General features: G+C 38.9%; 1 pseudogene; it reads right to left on the reverse strand.

The window, feature by feature from the left end:
• Nucleotides 1-2,311: 2,311 nt before the first annotated feature.
• Nucleotides 2,312-5,936, reverse strand: LOC126600578 (squamosa promoter-binding-like protein 6; annotated as a pseudogene).
• Nucleotides 5,937-6,322: the final 386 nt, after the last annotated feature.

Consider the following 6,322-nt stretch of genomic DNA (forward strand, 5'->3'; position numbering starts at 1 on the left):
ATCAGAAAACATATGTAGTACTCGGATCGCATTATTCATGCGACTGTTTAAGCACGACATTTTTTTTTCTCGGTCCTACTAAACTCAAGTGGATTTGTTCTGGGACATGGATCCTCTCCGGATCCAATTGTCCTAATCCTAGGGATCAATAAATCTGAATCACTGAAATTTGATCCAACGGCTACAAACAGGGGCATACTTTAAAAGTTATAATAATAACTTTAACCGTTGGATCAAATTTCAATAGTCCGGATTCATTGATCCCTAGGATTAGGACAATTGGATCCGGAGAGGATCCATGTCCTTTGTTCTGGTATGAGAGCTGCCTTCTTTCTCCATGAGACAGTGGGACCTCAACGTTACCCACAATTTCACCCATTGTGAATGAGTTTTTAAACTAGTATGTATGATTTGCCGGCAACAAGATTTCAAGAAATGGAGTATAGCCCCACGTAAGAGAGAGTTTTGGGCCAAAATTCTTCATTTTCTTACTTCTTCCGCATGACTTTTATGCCTCCACAGCATTTGGTTCAAAATTTCATGTGTGAGAGCTTGTGGAAAGAGTTGAGTTTCGAAGCATTTTCCTTCTTAGTAATTAAACACTTTCCTAGCGTCCTTTCGTCCAAAAGGTGCTTTTCTCAACCATACAAGCTATTTGTTTCTCAAATTTGAATTTGTGATAATACATCCAACCAAATTGATTGAGAAGCAAATGAAATTATCTTTCCTTTTTCTTACCAGAAGAGATACAAGCAAAAGAATTTCGGTATTTTGGTGTTAAATAACGCCACTTTAATCTCGATGAGAGAGTTGCCCTATGCGGCGGTCCTGCCCATGTTGTCTCTCCCACACACAAAGGAGATTGAAAATGGGAATGAAAGTTAAGTTAGAGCAACTAGAGTTATTTCAATAAATGAGTGAGACTTTTCTAATTACTCAGGAAGAAAGTAGCTTATTTTGTAGTTGATGGCTAATCTCAGGGTCTTCATTCTTTCTAACCGCCTTGTACGGGTTTAAAGAATAAAGTTATAGTCCGACAGTCTAACCTTATGTGTAGTTCAACTCGTCTAATCCATTATCAGTACTTTCATTTAAAAAAAACAAAAGGGAGACCAACTATTACTATAATTGTGCATATCACATGCACTCACCCACCCCTGCATCCTATTATTTCCCTTTTCCACTGCCAGTTTGCCTGCAGCCTTTGTGTGCAAAGTTCTGAACTCAAATATTATGGATTGCCAGATTTGTAAAAGCATATCTGGATTCTGAAAGATGCATAACCACACAATTAGAAAAGCAGATTCCTATATGCACAGTATCCACCCATGCAGTGATAAGAGTTTTTTTCAACTCAAACAATTGCAACTGTCAATAATAACTTACACGCAACTGAGACGTTAATGTTGTGGCATTCGGGATCAATCACTTGATGCTATGTGGTCAAGTTGAAAAAAATACGATAGTGCGTGATAGATTTGGGATCCCGCTACCATCATTTGTTACCAAAAAAATACCCACAGTGTAAATGGCGCCGGCGATCAATTCCTATGTTAATTTCTTTGGAGCTTTAGCCAAATATATGTGATCTACAAGACAACATTCACTATGCAGCCCCTGCAAATCAGCCATTAACAATTTCTGGGAGCTTAATTTGTTTTTCTGCAAGTTTTCGGGGCATTTGGTAAGAACCATTTTGCCTGATGCATATCTAGCAGCTCTTGAACTATCGTCGGTTCGACATAGTTTACTTATGAAGTCTTTATTTTCTTACCCTTTGCTTGTGCTGCTTGCACCGCCTGCAAACTCACCTGTTATCGAACTTTTCGGGGATAATCTACGCTTAACTAGAGAAGATTTAAGTCATAACTAGTAATATAAGATGGTGCAGTGAAATAATCCTACAACTTGATACAGCAAAACAATTAAACACTTCCGATATGATTCAGTAAAAAACGTTCATCTCGAAAGGTATGCAGAAGGGTAAGAAACAGAACTTATTCCTAAGGATGTCAGTTTCAAAGCAGCACTTATCAACGAAATTTCTTCAGAATGCAGAGAGTAAAGAGAACCAGGAGGTTAAGACGATTATTTAACCACGTATGCAAGTGAACTAAAAGGTCGGTAGCAGCAGGTTAAAGGTAAACCAAAGATTTCTAGTTTCTTCTTGCACACTCCAAGTGCTACTATCAATGTCTCTCAAGGAGATCCATGGTAGATTTGTTCCCAACACCGACGTGCATTGACGGTTCGCATCCTGTCTCATTACAGACGGAATAATTAACGTTGTGATATCAATGCAAGTTCAAAATAGTAAATATAATGTATTCAAAGAGAAACTGGACTGAGAATACAGCTGAGATTAATGTAAATTACAAAGTGATAGGTTCGTGAACTAGGGACTGAGATTTATTTCTCAAGTCGAGTCCAGATATATTTTTCGGACACATTCGTTGTTCAATGTGGCATATAATCGATGATACAAGGCAACATTTGGCTTTTTGATCGAACCACCGTGATAGAATTCAAATTTACAGTGGTACACATCAACTTACCTTATTTGCAGATCACTTTTAAGTGATTCTGAGGCAGCAGAAAGCATCATTTTCCTGCTTCGCCTGCATGGATTGCCGTTGATCCTCTACTTGTTGGAGCTGCGATGACAGTTGAAGCAAGTCGATAGTGGCTCCATCTTGACAGGGTAGACGATCTTTGGTGTTCGCAAAACCTGATCCTTGGATAATCCCATCTGAGATTCCAAAATCATTGGTATCATCACAATCATTAGATAGCAGTATGGGACTCAGGTGACTCCTAGAGCCAGAATTCATTCCTGAAGAAGGGAATTTATGGCTGGCTGGTATGACCAAGGGGCGCACGATAGGAATTCCTGACATATAGCTTGAAGAGTTCTGTGATTGAGATGACAGAAGAGAGCGAGCACAGCCAGAGTTTGAGATTCCTGATAATCCTGGAACTGCTGAAGCTGTGTTGAAAACATTGAAATCTTGACTTCCTAATGCGGTCTCATGAAAAATAGAATGTGAACCAGAACTTAGGCCTCTCACATCTTGTGGATATTGACCACCATTCTGACCGAATATGCTTGCAGTTAGAGGATTAGTTCCGTTTTCATGAAATGAGGGATACTGTTTGCCAATATCGTAAGAAGGGAAGACAGGTTTTGAATGCAGATGCCCGTTTGTAACAGGCATCCCCGACAAAGGCCTATAATGAGTCCCGCCTTCAAATTTTACGTGCCTGCAGCAGTCACCCATTCCATGTTTCTCAGGAATGTCAGTAGGGAGTATCTCTTGGCAGATAAAAGATGCAGTTGCTAACATATTCCCTTCAAATCTGCCACCTGCAAGATACGCATACTTTAAGATAAGCAATGAAAATCCAAATGCTTCAAAACAGTAGAGATGGAGTGATGATTCTCTAATTAGACACTCTGGGAACGGTAAGTTATAGAGGAGAATCCTTAGACTACATTCGATTGGAGTCTTATGAAACACGAGTCATGAGAACAACACATAACGTTTAACCGTTGGTGACTAGTTGGATTCATTTGTGAATGCAATTGCGGATTTGAAAATTAAACACAACTTTTGTAAATTTGGGTGCGCGTTGGGCCCGTTTGAAGGTTTTGAGTTGAATTCTAGAGAAATTGTAACAAAAACATATGATCATACAGAGAAGATGACTCTTATTTAAGGCTTTTTCATCCATAGTGGTGTTCAAGGAGGTTGACTTACTTAAAGAAACCATCTCTTACGTATTTCAATATAAATTTCAATTGTATATTAGGCCTAACTCTCCGAGGCAAAAAGTTTCAGCTCAATGTTGCAGCTGCAATATGCACCCAGTGGACACATTCCTCCATTGCTAAGGCTTGATTTTCGACATGGTAGTCGCTCAAAGCCTCAATCGTAAGGGAGAAATTGGGTCAGAAAACAATTTTTCATCGATAAGGGGGTCAACAATATATAGAGGACACGGATGCGCAAGAGATGACAGTGTGTTTGTATGCAGTTGAGGACAAAAAGGAGGGGTGGGGGGGGGGGGGGGGGGGGGACCAGGAAATGCAAGGATAGTCTAGATCAGAAATGAATTATTAAATTTTAGTCATACCATCAAATGACTGAGGGAACCTCCCAGCTCTTCCAGGATGACTCCCTATCTGAGGCTTTCTCCGCCGCTCGTTGTGTCCTGCAAGGCGCCTACGACAGCTACGCTTACCATCATCAAATTCACCCAACAAATGAAACCTGTATGGTCAGAAGCTAGTACATATTCTATCAGCAGGCAATAAGAATCGTAACATTAGAAAAGCAGTTCGATTCAAAATCCAGTTGGGATTAACTGAAGCGTGCAAAATATCAGAATGCCAAATGTTTGTGACAAACCGAAGAACAGGAAATTCAATCAAGAAAATATGAATCATGACAAACCTGCTACATTGTTGACAAAACCTCTGTTCTATGCCGTTGACAATAACTTTCGCAGTCTTCGAGTGAACCTCGCAAACCTTATGCCTCTTGTGGTAGTCCTTATAGGAGCTAAGATCCTTGTTGCAACCATAAACCTGGCAGTAGGCAGGCCGAGGATACACACCCAAAACGCGCATTCGCTTAGGGGGCGTTGATGATCCAGATGAAGACAACATGGGAGTTCCTTTAGACAATTTAGAGCTATGAACATCTCTGTGATCAGCCAATCTCCCTAGTTTTAAGTCAATGAGTGAAGAATCCCTACTGCTGGAGTCCACAATGGAGCTCGAAATCCTCGAAGAGGATTCGTCTTCACCGAAAAACAAATTCGGGGTAGACATACTTGTGCTCACTGCATCTCTAATTGAATCATTCTGCAAATGTTTGCCCACCATTTCTGGAAAACCCAACTCCCCAAAACCTTGACTTTCCATAAAAGTACAAGGGGTGTTCAATTCCCAACCCATCAAACCATTTCTACTTCTAGAAAGTGAATCAGTATGTGAAATTGTTCCATCTGACACAACAAACCCTTTCCCTTCAGAAATACAGCTCCAAGATTCCATTGCATGTAAAAATAAATAGAAATGACCAGATTCTACCCAAATCCCACTTCAAATTATGCCATAAAATTATCACACTTTTTACCCAAGGATCAACTGATTATTTATCTATAGGTTCCCATTGGAGAATCATCACTACCACTTTACAAAACCCAAAAAAATTCTAACTTGACCAAAAAAAACGAGGGACTGCACCAAGTTTTCTCCTTGGAGTTCAAATTCATGGGAATATCATTTTCTGGGAAGCCAAACAGATTGCAAAGGAAACCCCATCAGGATTATATTAAGATAAATATAACCAAACTCCAAAACAAGTTGAATTCAATCAAGAAGCATTGAAGGAAGAGGTAAAAAAACTATTCATGCTCAATGGAAAGCAAAAGAGTGAATAAAGTGGGAAAACAAGAGCCAACAAAACAGCACAGTATTCAAGTACTTAATGGAAAAACTAATCAGCACCTGATAGAAAGGATAACCAAAAGTTGCCCAAAAGAGAGAGAGAGAGAGAGTTCAGTATACCAGTGTAAAGGTGGAGAGTTGGTATAGTGTGGTAGTACGGGGTTGAGGCAGATACACCCAAATTTGGAAGAGCTTTAAATATTAAACTCCATGGAAGAGCTTGCAGTAGCTAACTTGCTAATTTGAGAGAGAGAGAGAGAGAGAGAGAGAGTCTGAGACCATTGAACTGAACTGCAACTTTATTTAATTTAGTAGACTAAAGTTAGAAAGCAAAAGAAGTTTACCCACTTTTTCCTTTGGCAGGCAAGCAGACCAAGGCATTGCTATTTCCACACTTCCGATTAACTACCCTATATTTCTTTTTCATTTCATTACTGCAAGACAATAATAGAGCAATTTTTTTTCTATATTTTAAACTATTTTAATTGATAAAGACGAGAACATAGCGATATATTTCATTGGATGTAGGAAAAATTAATCAAATAAACTGTCCCAATCGACTGGTCTAACATGAATTTTTTCTACAAAAGATATGGATAGGAGAGCATAAATGATAAATCTTGAGCCTATACTGTTGCTATATGGTGTGAGTGAGGGGAAAAATTTGTTGGTAGAAGTGAAACTTGCAGACAGAAGTTTGATTGAAAACACAAATTTAAATTTAAATATATATATCGGAGTGGATATAGAAAACATAGAGCTCATAAGCACCTACGCGAGAAATTTTAATAGGTTTGAAACACGAAGAGGTAGTCATATGTCATTATATAAGTAAAAGAAAGTTTTTTTTTTTCAAATGTTTTTTTA

The sequence above is a fragment of the Malus sylvestris genome, chromosome 14, assembly GCF_916048215.2.
Source record: "Malus sylvestris chromosome 14, drMalSylv7.2, whole genome shotgun sequence".
Taxonomy (NCBI): Eukaryota; Viridiplantae; Streptophyta; class Magnoliopsida; order Rosales; family Rosaceae; genus Malus; species Malus sylvestris.